Source organism: Chiloscyllium plagiosum, unplaced genomic scaffold (assembly GCF_037043375.1).
Source record: "Chiloscyllium plagiosum isolate Xiang-an unplaced genomic scaffold, Cpla_swu_hap1 HiC_scaffold_11, whole genome shotgun sequence".
Lineage (NCBI taxonomy): Eukaryota > Metazoa > Chordata > Chondrichthyes > Orectolobiformes > Hemiscylliidae > Chiloscyllium > Chiloscyllium plagiosum.
Window position 1 is genome coordinate 89,672,639 of NW_028270149.1, and position 17,089 is coordinate 89,689,727.

The following is a 17,089-nucleotide window of genomic DNA, read 5'->3' on the forward strand; positions in this document are numbered from 1 at the left end:
TCAATGAAGCAAACTTAACTCACTTATTTAGTGAATAAAACTGCACTAGTTCATTCAAACAAAGAGACTACACTTGTCAATTCAATGACAAGCTACTCATTCATTGACATACGCTTCCCGCATTGTCTCAATCAAACTGCACAGATTGACTCCATGAACCAAACTGCTCGTGCAAAATCAATGAGTAGAGCTTCTCTCATTCATTCAATGTGTCATGCTCAAAGCTTTCATTCAATGGAAGAAACTGCATTCGTTCATTCATTCCTTTTCAATCAAAAGTAATTCGTTGATTTAAACTTCACTCATGTCTGAATTCAATTTATCTGCAATCATTCAATCAACCAATCCAACTGCAAACATTCGTTCCATGACAAAGACTGCAAGTACCGTTTCAATGAATCGTGCTTTTGCCACTCATTCAATGAAACAAACTGCACAGTTTAATTCAATGAGTAGAGCTTATCTCATTCATTCAATGTGTCGAGCTTAACGCTTTAATTCAATGAAGCAAACTGCACTCATTGATTTCATTGAACCATACTTCAATCATTCATTCAATGTTTCAAACGTTATTCATTGTTTGAATGAAACAAACTTAACTCACTTATTTACAGAATCAAACTGCACACGTTCATTCAAGGAAAGACAGTGCACTTGTCAATTTAATGAGTAGAGCTACTCTCATTCATTCATTGCCACACGCTTAACGAATTGTCTCAATCAAACTGCAGATATTCAATACATGCACCAAATTGCACGTGTTAATACAATGAATACTGCTTCTCTCATTCATTCAATGTGTCAAGCTTGACGTTTTAATTCAGTCAAATAAACATAAATCATACAACTGGTGAATCATATTGCACCCACTCATTCAATGAAATACACTGCACGACTTAGTTCAAAGAGTAGAGCTCATGCCATTCGTTCAATGTCACGACCAAAACGCATTCATTCAATGAAACAAATTCCATGTCTTAATTCAATGAGTACAGTTCGCTCATTCATTCAATGTGTCAAGCTTGACGCTTTAATTCAATGAAGCAAACTGCACTCATTGATTTCATTGAACCATACTTCAATCATTCATTCAATGTTTCAAACGTTATTCATTGTTTGAATGAAACAAACTTAACTCACTTATTTACAGAATCAAACTGCACACGTTCATTCAAGGAAAGAGAGTGCACTTGTCAATTCATAGAGTTAGAGCTACTGTCGTTCAATCATTGCCACACGCTTAACGAATTGTCTCAATCAAACTGCAGATATTCAATCCATGCACAAACTGCACGTGTTAATACAATGAATACTGCTTCTCTATTTCATTCAATGTGTCAAGCTTGACGTTTTAATTCAGTCAAATAAACATAAATCATACAACTGATGAATCATATTGCACCCATTCATTCAATGAAATACACTGCACGACTTATTCAATGAGGAGAGCTAATGCCATTCATTCAATGTCTTGAGCAAACCGCCTTCATTCAATGAAACAAACTGCACGTCTTAATTCAATGAGTAGATCTTCTCTCATTCTTTCAATATGTCAAGTTTAACGCTTTAATTCAATGAAGTAAACAGCACTCATTGATTCATTGAATCAAACTTGAATCATTCATTCAATGTTTCAAACGTCAAACGTTATTCATTGTTTCAATGAAACAAACTTAACTCACTTATTTTTTGAATCAAATTGCACATGTTCATTCAAGGATAGAGAGTGCACTTGTCAATTCAATGAGTAGAGCTTCTCTCATTCTTTCAATGTGTCAAGCTCAACGTCTTAATTCAATCAAACATAATTAAATCATACAATTGGTGAATCGTACTGCACCCATTCATTCAATGAAAAACAAACTCCACGTCTTAATTCAATGAGTAGAGATACTGACGTTCATTCAATGTGTCAAGCTTAACGCTTTCATTCAATGAAGTAAACTGCACTCATTGATTCATTAAATCAAACTTCAAGGATTAATTCAATGTTTCAAACGTTATTCATTGTTTCAATGAAACAAACGTAACTCACTTATTTAGTGAATAAAACTGCACTAGTTCATTCAAAGAAAGAGACTACACTTCATTGACACACGCTTCCCGCATTGTCGCAATCAAACTGCACAGATTCACTCCATGAACCAAACTGCTCGTGTAACTTCAATGTGTCAAGCTCACCGCTTTCATTCAATGGAAGAAACTGCATTCATTCATTCATTCCTTTTCAATCATTGATTCAAAGAATCAAAAGTAATTCGTTGATTTAAACTTCACTCATTTCTGAAGTCAATTTATCTGTAATCATTCAATCAATCAATCCAACTGCAAACATTGATTCCATGACAAAGACTGCAAGTACCGTTTCAATGAATCGTGCTTTTGCCACTCATTCAATGAAACAAACTGCACAGCTTAATTCAATGAGTAGAGCTTCTTTCATTCATTCAATGTGTCAAGCTTAACGTTTTAATTCAATCAAACAAACTTAAATCATACAATGTTTGAATCATACTGCACACACTCATTCAATGAAATACTCTGCTCGTCTTAATTCAAAGCGTACTGCTCCTCTGACATTCATTCCATGCCATGACGAATACGCATTCATTCAATGAATCAAACTGCACCCATTCATTCAATGAAACAAACTGCACGTCTTAATTGAATGAGTAGAGCTACTCTCATTCATTAAATGTGTCAAGCTTAACGCATTAATGCAATGAAGCTAACTGCACTCATTGATTCATTGAATCAAACTTCAATCATTAATTCAACCTTATTCATTGTTTCAATGAAGCAAACTTAACTCACTTATTTAGTGAATAAAACTGCACTAGTTCATTCAAACAAAGAGACTACACTTGTCAATTCAATGACAAGCTACTCATTCATTGACATACGCTTCCCGCATTGTCTCAATCAAACTGCACAGATTGACTCCATGAACCAAACTGCTCGTGCAAAATCAATGAGTAGAGCTTCTCTCATTCATTCAATGTGTCATGCTCAAAGCTTTCATTCAATGGAAGAAACTGCATTCGTTCATTCATTCCTTTTCAATCAAAAGTAATTCGTTGATTTAAACTTCACTCATGTCTGAATTCAATTTATCTGCAATCATTCAATCAACCAATCCAACTGCAAACATTCGTTCCATGACAAAGACTGCAAGTACCGTTTCAATGAATCGTGCTTTTGCCACTCATTCAATGAAACAAACTGCACAGTTTAATTCAATGAGTAGAGCTTATCTCATTCATTCAATGTGTCGAGCTTAACGCTTTAATTCAATGAAGCAAACTGCACTCATTGATTTCATTGAACCATACTTCAATCATTCATTCAATGTTTCAAACGTTATTCATTGTTTGAATGAAACAAACTTAACTCACTTATTTACAGAATCAAACTGCACACGTTCATTCAAGGAAAGAGAGTGCACTTGTCAATTTAATGAGTAGAGCTACTCTCATTCATTCATTGCCACACGCTTAACGAATTGTCTCAATCAAACTGCAGATATTCAATACATGCACCAAATTGCACTGTTAATACAATGAATACTGCTTCTCTCATTCATTCAATGTGTCAAGCTTGACGTTTTAATTCAGTCAAATAAACATAAATCATACAACTGGTGAATCATATTGCACCCACTCATTCAATGAAATACACTGCACGACTTAGTTCAAAGAGTAGAGCTCATGCCATTCGTTCAATGTCACGAGCAAAACGCATTCATTCAATGAAACAAATTCCACGTCTTAATTCAATGAGTACAGCTTCGCTCATTCATTCAATGTGTCAAGCTTGACGCTTTAATTCAATGAAGCAAACTGCACTCATTGATTTCATTGAACCATACTTCAATCATTCATTCAATGTTTCAAACGTTATTCATTGTTTGAAAGAAACAAACTTAACTCACTTATTTAGAGAATCAAACTGCACACGTTCATTCAAGGAAAGAGAGTGCACTTGTCAATTCAATGAGTAGAGCTACTCTCATTCATTCTTTGCCACACGGTTAACGAATTGTCTCAATCAAACTGCAGATATTCAATCCATGCACAAACTGCACGTGTTAATGCTATGAATACTGCTTCTCTCATTCATTCAATGTGTCAAGCTTGACGTTTTAATTCAGTCAAATAAACATAAATCATACAACTGATGAATCATATTGCACCCATTCATTCAATGAAATACACTGCACGACTTATTCAATGAGGAGAGCTAATGCCATTCATTCAATGTCTTGAGCAAACCGCCTTCATTCAGTGAAACAAACTGCATGTCTTAATTCAATGAGTAGAGCTTCTCTCATTCTTTCAATATGTCAAGTTTAACGTTTTAATTCAATGAAGTAAACAGCACTCATTGATTCATTGAATCAAACTTGAATCATTCATTCAATGTTTCAAACGTCAAACGTTATTCATTGTTTCAATGAAACAAACTTAACTCACTTATTTTTTGAATCAAACTGCACATGTTCATTCAAGGATAGAGAGTGCACTTGTCAATTCAATGAGTAGAGCTTCTCTCATTCGTTCAATGTGTCAAGCTCAACGTTTTAATTCAATCAAACATAATTAAATCATACAATTGGTGAATCGTACTGCACCCATTCATTCAATGAAAAACAAACTCCACGTCTTAATTCAATGAGTAGAGCTACTGACGTTCATTCAATGTGTCAAGCTTAACGCTTTCATTCAATGAAGTAAACTGCACTCATTGATTCATTAAATCAAACTTCAAGGATTAATTCAATGTTTCAAACGTTATTCATTGTTTCAATGAAACAAACGTAACTCACTTATTTAGTGAATAAAACTGCACTAGTTCATTCAAAGAAAAAGACTACACTTGTCAATTCAATGAGTTGAGCTACTCTCATTCATTCATTGACACACGCTTTTCGCATTGTCGCAATCAAACTGCACAGATTCACTCCATGAACCAAACTGCTCGTGTAACTTCAATGTGTCAAGCTCACCGCTTTCATTCAATGGAAGAAACTGCATTCATTCATTCATTCCTTTTCAATCATTGATTCAAAGAATCAAAAGTAATTCGTTGATTTAAACATCACTCATTTCTGAAGTCAATTTATCTGTAATCATTCAATCAATCAATCCAACTGCAAACATTGATTCCATGACAAAGACTGCAAGTACCGTTTCAATGAATAGTGCTTTTGCCACTCATTCAATGAAACAAACTGCACAGCTTAATTCAATGAGTAGAACTTCTCTCAGTCATTCAATGTGTCAAGCTTAACGTTTTAATTCAATCAAACAAACTTAAATCATACAATGTATCAATCATACTGCACACACTCATTCAATGAAATACACTGCTCGTCTTAATTCAAAGCGTACTGCTCATCTGCCATTCATTCCATGCCATGACGAATACGCATTCATTCAATGAATCAAACTGCACTCATTCATTCAATGAAACAAACTGCACGTCTTAATTGAATGAGTAGAGCTACTCTCATTCATTAAATGTGTCAAGCTTAACGCATTAATGCAATGAAGCTAACTGCACTTTTGATTCATTGAATCAAACTTCAATCATTAATTCAACCTTATTCATTGTTTCAATGAAGCAAACTTCACTCACTTATTTAGTGAATAAAACTGCACTAGTTCATTCAAACAAAGAGACTACACTTGTCAATTCAATGACAAGCTACTCATTCATTGACATACGCTTCCCGCAATGTCTCAATCAAACTGCACAGATTCACTCCATGAACCAAACTGCTGGTGCAAAATCAATGAGTAGAGCTTCTCTCATTCATTCAATGTGTCATGCTCAAAGCTTTCATTCAATGGAAGAAACTGCATTCGTTCATTCATTCCTTTTCAATCATTGATTCAACGAATCAAAAATAATTCGTCGGTTTAAACTTCAGTCATGTCTGAAGTCAATTTATCTGCAATCATTCAATCAATCAATCCAACTGCAAACATTCGTTCCATGAGAAAGTCTGCAAGTACCGTTTCAATGAATCGTGCTTTTGCCACTCATTCAATGAAACAAATTCCACGTCTTAATTCAATGAGTACAGCTTCGCTCATTCATTCAATGTGTCAAGCTTAACGCTTTAATTCAATGAAGCAAACTGCACTCATTGATTTCATTGAACCATACTTCAATCATTCATTCAATGTTTCAAACGTTATTCATTGTTTGAATGAAACAAACTTAACTCACTTATTTACAGAATCAAACTGCACACGTTCATTCAAGGAAAGAGAGTGCACTTGTCAATTCAATGAGTAGAGCTACTCTCATTCATTCATTGCCACACGCTTAACGAATTGTCTCAATCAAACTGCAGATATTCAATCCATGCACAAACTGCACGTGTTAATGCTATGAATACTGCTTCTCTCATTCATTCAATGTGTCAAGCTTGGCGTTTTAATTCAGTCAAATAAACATAAATCATACAACTGATGAATCATATTGCACCCACTCATTCAATGAAATACACTGCACGACTTAGTTCAAAGAGTAGAGCTAATGCCATTCGTTCAATGTCACGAGCAAAACGCATTCATTCAATGAAACAAATTCCACGTCTTAATTCAATGAGTACAGCTTCGCTCATTCATTCAATGTGTCAAGCTTGACGCTTTAATTCAATGAAGCAAACTGCACTCATTCATTTCATTGAACCATACTTCAATCATTCATTCAATGTTTCAAACGTTATTCATTGTTTGAATGAAACAAACTTAACTCACTTATTTAGAGAATCACACTGCACACTTTCATTCAAAGAAAGAGACTACACTTGTCAATTCAATGAGTAGAGCTACTCTCATTCATTCATTGACACACGCTTCCCGCATTGTCGCAATCAAACTGCACAGATTCACTCCATGAACCAAACTGCTCGTGTATCTTCAATGTGTCAAGCTCACCGCTTTCATTCATTGGAAGAAACTGCATTAATTCATTCATTCCTTTTCAATCATTGATTCAAAGAATCAAAAGTAATTCGTTGATTTAAACTTCACTCATTTCTGAAGTCAATTTATCTGTAATCATTCAATCAATCAATCCAACTGCAAACATTGATTCCATGACAAAGACTGCAAGTACCGTTTCAATGAATCGTGCTTTTGCCACTCATTCAATGAAACAAACTGCACAGCTTAATTCAATGAGTAGAGCTTCTCTCATTCATTCAATGTGTCAAGCTTAACGTTTTAATTCAATCAAACAAACTTAAATCATACAATGTATGAATCATACTGCACACACTCATTCAATGAAATACACTGCTCGTCTTAATTCAAAGCGTTCTGCTCCTCTGCCATTCATTCCATGCCATGACGAATACGCATTCATTCAATGAATCAAACTGCACCCATTCATTCAATGAAACAAACTGCACGTCTTAATTGAATGAGTAGAGCTACTCTCATTCATTAAATGTGTCAAGCTTAACGCATTAATGCAATGAAGCTAACTGCACTCATTGATTCATTGAATCAAACTTCAATCATTAATTCAACTTTATTCATTGTTTCAATGAAGCAAACTTAACTCACTTATTCAGTGAATAAAACTGCACTAGTTCATTCAAACAAAGAGACTACACTTGTCAATTCAATGACAAGTTACTCATTCATTGACATACGCTTCCCGCATTGTCTCAATCAAACTGCACAGATTCACTCCATGAACCAAACTGCTCGTGCAAAATCAATGAGTAGTGCTTCTCACATTCATTCAATGTGTCATGCTCAAAGCTTTCATTCAATGGAAGACACTGCATTCGTTCATTCATTCCTTTTCAATCATTGATTCAACGAATCGAAAGTAATTCGTTGATTTAAACTTCACTCATGTCTGAAGTCAATTTATCTGCAATCATTCAATCAATCAATCCATCTGCAAACATTTGTTCCATGACAAAGACTACAAGTACCGTTTCAATGAATCGTGCTTTTGCAACAAACTGCACAGTTTAATTCAATGAGTAGAGCTTATCTCATTCATTCAATGTGTCAAGCTTAACGCTTTAATTCAATGAAGCAAACTGCACTCTTTGATTTCATTGAACCATACTTCAATCATTCATTCTTTGTTTCAAACGTTATTCATTGATTGAATGAAACAATCTTAACTCACTTATTTACAGAATCAAACTGCACACGTTCATTCAAGGAAAGAGAGTGCACTTGTCAATTCAATGAGTAGAGCTACTCTCATTCATTCATTGCCACACGCTTAACGAATTGTCTCAATCAAACTGCAGATATTCAATACATGCACCAAATTGCACGTGTTAATACAATGAATACTGCTTCTCTCATTCATTCAATGTGTCAAGCTTGACGTTTTAATTCAGTCAAATAAACATAAATCATACAACTGGTGAATCATATTGCACCCACTCATTCAATGAAATACACTGCACGACTTAGTTCAAAGAGTAGAGCTCATGCCATTCGTTCAATGTCACGACCAAAACGCATTCATTCAATGAAACAAATTCCATGTCTTAATTCAATGAGTACAGTTCGCTCATTCATTCAATGTGTCAAGCTTGACGCTTTAATTCAATGAAGCAAACTGCACCCATTGATTTCATTGAACCATACTTCAATCATTCATTCAATGTTTCAAACGTTATTCATTGTTTGAATGAAACAAACTTAACTCACTTATTTACAGAATCAAACTGTACACGTTCATTCAAGGAAAGAGAGTGCACTTGTCAATTCATAGAGTTAGAGCTACTGTCGTTCAATCATTGCCACACGCTTAACGAATTGTCTCAATCAAACTGCAGATATTCAATCCATGCACAAACTGCACGTGTTAATACAATGAATACTGCTTCTCTATTTCATTCAATGTGTCAAGCTTGACGTTTTAATTCAGTCAAATAAACATAAATCATACAACTGATGAATCATATTGCACCCATTCATTCAATGAAATACACTGCACGACTTATTCAATGAGGAGAGCTAATGCCATTCATTCAATATCTTGAGCAAACCGCCTTCATTCAATGAAACAAACTGCACATCTTAATTCAATGAGTAGAGCTTCTCTCATTCTTTCAATATGTCAAGTTTAACGCTTTAATTCAATGAAGTAAACTGCACTCATTGATTCATTGAATCCAACTTGAATCATTCATTCAATGTTTCAAACGTCAACCGTTATTCATTGTTTCAATGAAACAAACCTAACTCACTTATTTTTTGAATCAAATTGCACATGTTCATTCAAGGATAGAGAGTGCACTACTCAATTCAATGAGTAGAGCTTCTCTCATTCTTTCAATGTGTCAAGCTCAACGTCTTAATTCAATCAAACATAATTAAATCATACAATTGGTGAATCATACTGCACCCATTCATTCAATGAAAAACAAACTCCACGTCTTAATTCAATGAGTAGAGATACTGACGTTCATTCAATGTGTCAAGCTTAACGCTTTCATTCAATGAAGTAAACTGCACTCATTGATTCATTAAATCAAACTTCAAGGATTAATTCAATGTTTCAAACGTTATTCATTGTTTCAATGAAACAAACGTAACTCACTTATTTAGTGAATAAAACTGCACTAGTTCATTCAAAGAAAGAGACTACACTTGTCAATTCAATGAGTAGAGCTACTCTCATTCATTCATTGACACACGCTTCCCGCATTGTCGCAATCAAACTGCACAGATTCACTCCATGAACCAAACTGCTCGTGTAACTTCAATGTGTCAAGCACACCGCTTTCATTCAATGGAAGAAACTGCATTCATTCATTCATTCCTTTTCAATCATTGATTCAAAGAATCAAAAGTAATTCGTTGATTTAAACTTCACTCATTTCTGAAGTCAATTTATCTGTAATCATTCAATCAATCAATCCAACTGCAAACATTGATTCCATGACAAAGACTGCAAGTACCGTTTCAATGAATCGTGCTTTTGCCACTCATTCAATAAAACAATCTGCACAGTTTAATTCAATGAGTAGAGCTTATCTCATTCACTCAATGTGTCAAGCTTAACGCTTTAATTCAATGAAGCAAACTGCACTCATTGATTTCATTGAACCATACTTCAATCATTCATTCTTTGTTTCAAACGTTATTCATTGTTTGAATGAAACAAACTTAACTCACTTATTTACAGAATCAAACTGCACACGTTCAGTCAAGGAAAGAGAGTGCACTTGTCAATTCAATGAGTAGAGCTACTCTCATTCATTCAGTGCCACACGCTTAACGAATTGTCTCAATCAAACTGCAGATATTCAATCCATGCACCAAACTGCACGTGTTAATACAATGAATACAGCTTCTGTCATTAATTCAATGTGTCAAGCTTGACGTTTTAATTCAGTCAAATAAACATAAATCATACAACTGGTGAATCGTATTGCACCCACTCATTCAATGAAATACACTGCACGACTTAGTTCAAAGAGTAGAGCTCATGCCATTCGTTCAATGTCACGAGCAAAACGCATTTATTCAATGAAACAAATTCCACGTCTTAATTCAATGAGTACAGCTTCGCTCATTCATTCAATGTGTCAAGCTTGACGCTTTAATTCACTGAAGCAAACTGCACTCATTGATTTCATTGAACCATACTTCAATCATTCATTCAATGTTTCAAACGTTATTCATTGTTTGAATGAAACAAACTTAACTCACTTATTTACAGAATCAAACTGCACACGTTCATTCAAGGAAAGAGAGTGCACTTGTCAATTCAATGAGTAGAGCTACTCTCATTCATTCATTGCCACACGCTTAACGAATTGTCTCAATCAAACTGCAGATATTCAATCCATGCACCAAACTGCACGTGTTAATACAATGAATACAGCTTCTGTCATTAATTCAATGTGTCAAGCTTGACGTTTTAATTCAGTCAAATAAACATAAATCATACAACTGATGAATCATATTGCACCCATTCATTCAATGAAATACACTGCACGACTTATTCAATGAGGAGAGCTAATGCCATTCATTCAATGTCTTGAGCAAACCGCCTTCATTCAATGAAACAAACTGCACGTCTTAATTCAATGAGTAGAGCTTCTCTCATTCTTTCAATATGTCAAGTTTAACGCTTTAATTCAATGAAGTAAACTGCACTCATTGATTCATTGAATCAAACTTGAATCATTCATTCAATGTTTCAAACGTCAAACGTTATTCATTGTTTCAATGAAACAAACTTAACTCACTTATTTTTTGAATCAAACTGCACATGTTCATTCAAGGATAGAGAGTGCACTTGTCAATTCAATGAGTAGAGCTTCTCTCATTCTTTCAATGTGTCAAGCTCAACGTCTTAATTCAATCAAACATAATTAAATCATACAATTGGTGAATCGTACTGCACCCATTCATTCAATGAAAAACAAACTCCACGTCTTAATTCAATGAGTCGAGCTTCTGACGTTCATTCAATGTGTCAAGCTTAACGCTTTCATTCAATGAAGTAAACTGCACTCATTGATTCATTAAATCAAACTTCAAGGATTAATTCAATGTTTCAAACGTTATTCATTGTTTCAATGAAACAAACGTAACTCACTTATTTAGTGAATAAAACTGCACTAGTTCATTCAAAGAAAGAGACTACACTTGTCAATTCAATGAGTAGAGCTACTCTCATTCATTCATTGACACACGCTTCCCGCATTGTCGCAATCAAACTGCACAGATTCACTCCATGAACCAAACTGCTCGTGTACCTTCAATGTGTCAAGCTCACCGCTTTCATTCAATGGAAGAAACTGCATTCATTCATTCATTCCTTTTCAATCATTGATTCAAAGAATCAAAAGTAATTCGTTGATTTAAACTTCACTCATTTCTGAAGTCAATTTATCTGTAATCATTCAATCAATCAATCCAACTGCAAACATTGATTCCATGACAAAGACTGCAAGTACCGTTTCAATGAATCGTGCTTTTGCCACTCATTCAATGAAACAAACTGCACAGCTTAATTCAATGAGTAGAGCTTCTTTCATTCATTCAATGTGTCAAGCTTAACGTTTTAATTCAATCAAACAAACTTAAATCATACAATGTTTGAATCATACTGCACACACTCATTCAATGAAATACTCTGCTCGTCTTAATTCAAAGCGTACTGCTCCTCTGACATTCATTGCATGCCATGACGAATACGCATTCATTCAATGAATCAAACTGCACCCATTCATTCAATGAAACAAACTGCACGTCTTAATTGAATGAGTAGAGCTACTCTCATTCATTAAATGTGTCAAGCTTAACGCATTAATGCAATGAAGCTAACTGCACTCATTGATTCATTGAATCAAACTTCAATCATTAATTCAACCTTATTCATTGTTTCAATGAAGCAAACTTAACTCACTTATTTAGTGAATAAAACTGCACTAGTTCATTCAAACAAAGAGACTACACTTGTCAATTCAATGACAAGCTACTCATTCATTGACATACGCTTTTCTCATTGTCTCAATCAAACTGCACAGATTCACTCCATGAACCAAACTGCTCGTGCAAAATCAATGAGTAGAGCTTCTCTCATTCTTTCAATGTGTCATGCTCAAAGCTTTCATTCAATGGAAGAAACTGCATTCGTTCATTCATTCCTTTTCAATCATTGATTCAACGAATCAAAAGTAATTCGTTGATTTAAACTTCACTCATGTCTGAATTCAATTTCTCTGCAATCATTCAATCAACCAATCCAACTGCAAACATTCGTTCCATGACAAAGACTGCAAGTACCTTTTCAATGAATCGTGCTTTTGCCACTCATTCAATGAAACAAACTGCACAGTTTAATTCAATGAGTAGAGCTTATCTCATTCATTCAATGTGTCAAGCTTAACGCTTTAATTCAATGAAGCAAACTGCACTCATTGATTTCATTGAACCATACTTCAATCATTCATTCAATGTTTCAAACGTTATTCATTGTTTGAATGAAACAAACTTAACTCACTTATTTACAGAATCAAACTGCACACGTTCATTCAAGGAAAGAGAGTGCACTTGTCAATTCAATGAGTAGAGCTACTGTCATTCATTCTTTGCCACACGGTTAACGAATTGTCTCAATCAAACTGCAGATATTCAATCCATGCACAAACTGCACGTGTTAATGCTATGAATACTGCTTCTCTCATTCATTCAATGTGTCAAGCTTGGCGTTTTAATTCAGTCAAATAAACATAAATCATACAACTGATGAATCATATTGCACCCACTCATTCAATGAAATACACTGCACGACTTAGTTCAAAGAGTAGAGCTAATGCCATTCGTTCAATGTCACGAGCAAAACGCATTCATTCAATGAAACAAATTCCACGTCTTAATTCAATGAGTACAGCTTCGCTCATTCATTCAATGTGTCAAGCTTGACGCTTTAATTCAATGAAGCAAACTGCACTCATTGATTTCATTGAACCATACTTCAATCATTCATTCTTTGTTTCAAACGTTATTCATTGTTTGAATGAAACAAACTTAACTCACTTATTTACAGAATCAAACTGCACACGTTCATTCAAGGAAAGAGAGTGCATTTGTCAATTCAATGAGTAGAGCTACTCTCATTCATTCAGTGCCACACGCTTAACGAATTGTCTCAGTCAAACTGCAGATATTCAATCCATGCACCAAACTGCACGTGTTAATACAATGAATACAGCTTCTGTCATTAATTCAATGTGTCAAGCTTGACGTTTTAATTCAGTCAAATAAACATAAATCATACAACTGGTGAATCGTATTGCACCCACTCATTCAATGAAATACACTGCACGACTTAGTTCAAAGAGTAGAGCTCATGCCATTCGTTCAATGTCACGAGCAAAACGCATTTATGCAATGAAACAAATTCCACGTCTTAATTCAATGAGTACAGCTTCGCTCATTCATTCAATGTGTCAAGCTTGACGCTTTAATTCAATGAAGCAAACTGGACTCATTGATTTCATTGAACCATACTTCAATCATTCATTCAATGTTTCAAACGTTATTCATTGTTTGAATGAAACAAACTTAACTCACTTATTTACAGAATCAAACTGCACACGTTCATTCAAGGAAAGAGAGTGCACTTGTCAATTCAATGAATACTGCTTCTCTATTTCATTCAATGTGTCAAGCTTGACGTTTTAATTCAGTCAAATAAACATAAATCATACAACTGATGAATCATATTGCACCCATTCATTCAATGAAATACACTGCACGACTTATTCAATGAGGAGAGCTAATGCCATTCATTCAATGTCTTGAGCAAACCGCCTTCATTCAATGAAACAAACTGCACGTCTTAATTCAATGAGTAGATCTTCTCTCATTCTTTCAATATGTCAAGTTTAACGCTTTAATTCAATGAAGTAAACAGCACTCATTGATTCATTGAATCAAACTTGAATCATTCATTCAATGTTTCAAACGTCAAACGTTATTCATTGTTTCAATGAAACAAACTTAACTCACTTATTTTTTGAATCAAACTGCACATGTTCATTCAAGGATAGAGAGTGCACTTGTCAATTCAATGAGTAGAGCTTCTCTCATTCTTTCAATGTGTCAAGCTCAACGTCTTAATTCAATCAAACATAATTAAATCATACAATTGGTGAATCGTACTGCACCCATTCATTCAATGAAAAACAAACTCCACGTCTTAATTCAATGAGTAGAGCTACTGACGTTCATTCAATGTGTCAAGCTTAACGCTTTCATTCAATGAAGTAAACTGCACTCATTGATTCATTAAATCAAACTTCAAGGATTAATTCAATGTTTCAAACGTTATTCATTGTTTCAATGAAACAAACGTAACTCACTTATTTAGTGAATAAAACTGCACTAGTTCATTCAAAGAAAGAGACTACACTTGTCAATTCAATGAGTAGAGCTACTCTCATTCATTCATTGACACACGCTTCCCGCATTGTCGCAATCAAACTGCACAGATTCACTCCATGAACCAAACTGCTCGTGTAACTTCAATGTGTCAAGCTCACCGCTTTCATTCAATGGAAGAAACTGCATTCATTCATTCATTCCTTTTCAATCATTGATTCAAAGAATCAAAAGTAATTCGTTGATTTAAACTTCACTCATTTCTGAAGTCAATTTATCTGTAATCATTCAATCAATCAATCCAACTGCAAACATTGATTCCAACAAAGACTGCAAGTACCGTTTCAATGAGTCGTGCTTTTGCCACTCATTCAATGAAACAAACTGCACAGCTTAATTCAATGAGTAGAGCTTCTCTCATTCATTCAATGTGTCAAGCTTAACGTTGTAATTCAATCAAACAAACTTAAATCATACAATGTATGAATCATACTGCACACACTCATTCAAAGAAATACACTGCTCGTCTTAATTCAAAGCGTACTGCTCCTCTGCCATTCATTCCATGCCATGACGAATACGCATTCATTCAATGAATCAAACTGCACCCATTCATTCAATGAAACATACTGCACGTCTTAATTGAACAAGTAGAGCTACTCTCATTCATTAAATGTGTCAAGCTTAACGCATTAATGCAATGAAGCTAACTGCACTTTTGATTCATTGAATCAAACTTCAATCATTAATTCAACCTTATTGATTAAGCAAACTTAACTCACTTATTTAGTGAATAAAACTGCAATGGTTCATTCAAACAAAGAGACTACACTTGTCAATTCAATGACAAGCTACTCATTCATTGACATACGCTTCCCGCATTGTCTCAATCAAACTGCACAGATTCACTCCATGAACCAAACTGCTCGTGCAAAATCAATGAGTAGAGCTTCTCTCATTCATTCAATGTGTCATGCTCAAAGCTTTCATTCAATGGAAGAAACTGCATTCGTTCATTCATTCCTTTTCAATCATTGATTCAACGAATCAAAAGTAATTCGTTGATTTAAACTTCACTCATGTCTGAAGTCAATTTATCTGCAATCATTCAATCAACCAATCCAACTGCAAACATTCGTTCAATGACAAAGACTGCAAGTAACGTTTCAATGATTCGTGCTTTTGCCACTCATTCAATGAAACAAACTGCACAGTTTAATTCAATGAGTAGAGCTTCGCTCATTCATTCAATGTGTCAAGCTTGACGCTTTAATTCAATGAAGCAAACTGCACTCATTGATTTCATTGAACCATACTTCAATCATTCATTCAATGTTTCAAACGTTATTCATTGTTTGAATGAAACAAACTTAACTCACTTATTTACAGAATCAAACTGCACACGTTCATTCAAGGAAAGAGAGTGCACTTGTCAATTCAATGAGTAGAGCTACTCTCATTCATTCATTGCCACACGCTTAACGAATTGTCTCAATCAAACTGCAGATATTCAATACATGCACCAAATTGCACGTGTTAATACAATGAATACTGCTTCTCTCATTCATTCAATGTGTCAAGCTTGACGTTTTAATTCAGTCAAATAAACATAAATCATACAACTGGTGAATCATATTGCACCCACTCATTCAATGAAATACACTGCACGACTTAGTTCAAAGAGTAGAGCTAATGCCATTCGTTCAATGTCACGAGCAAAACGCATTCATTCAATGAAACAAATTCCACGTCTTAATTCAATGAGTACAGCTCAGCTCATTCATTCAATGTGTCAAGCTTGACGCTTTAATTCAATGAAGCAAACTGCACTCATTGATTTCATTGAACCATACTTCAATCATTCATTCAATGTTTCAAACGTTATTCATTGTTTGAAAGAAACAAACTTAACTCACTTATTTAGAGAATCAAACTGCACACGTTCATTCAAGGAAAGAGAGTGCACTTGTCAATTCAATGAGTAGAGCTACTCTCATTCATTCTTTGCCACACGGTTAACGAATTGTCTCAATCAAACTGCAGATATTCAATCCATGCACAAACTGCACGTGTTAATGCTATGAATACTGCTTCTCTCATTCATTCAATGTGTCAAGCTTGGCGTTTTAATTCTGTCAAATAAACATAAATCATACAACTGATGAATCATATTGCACCCACTCATTCAA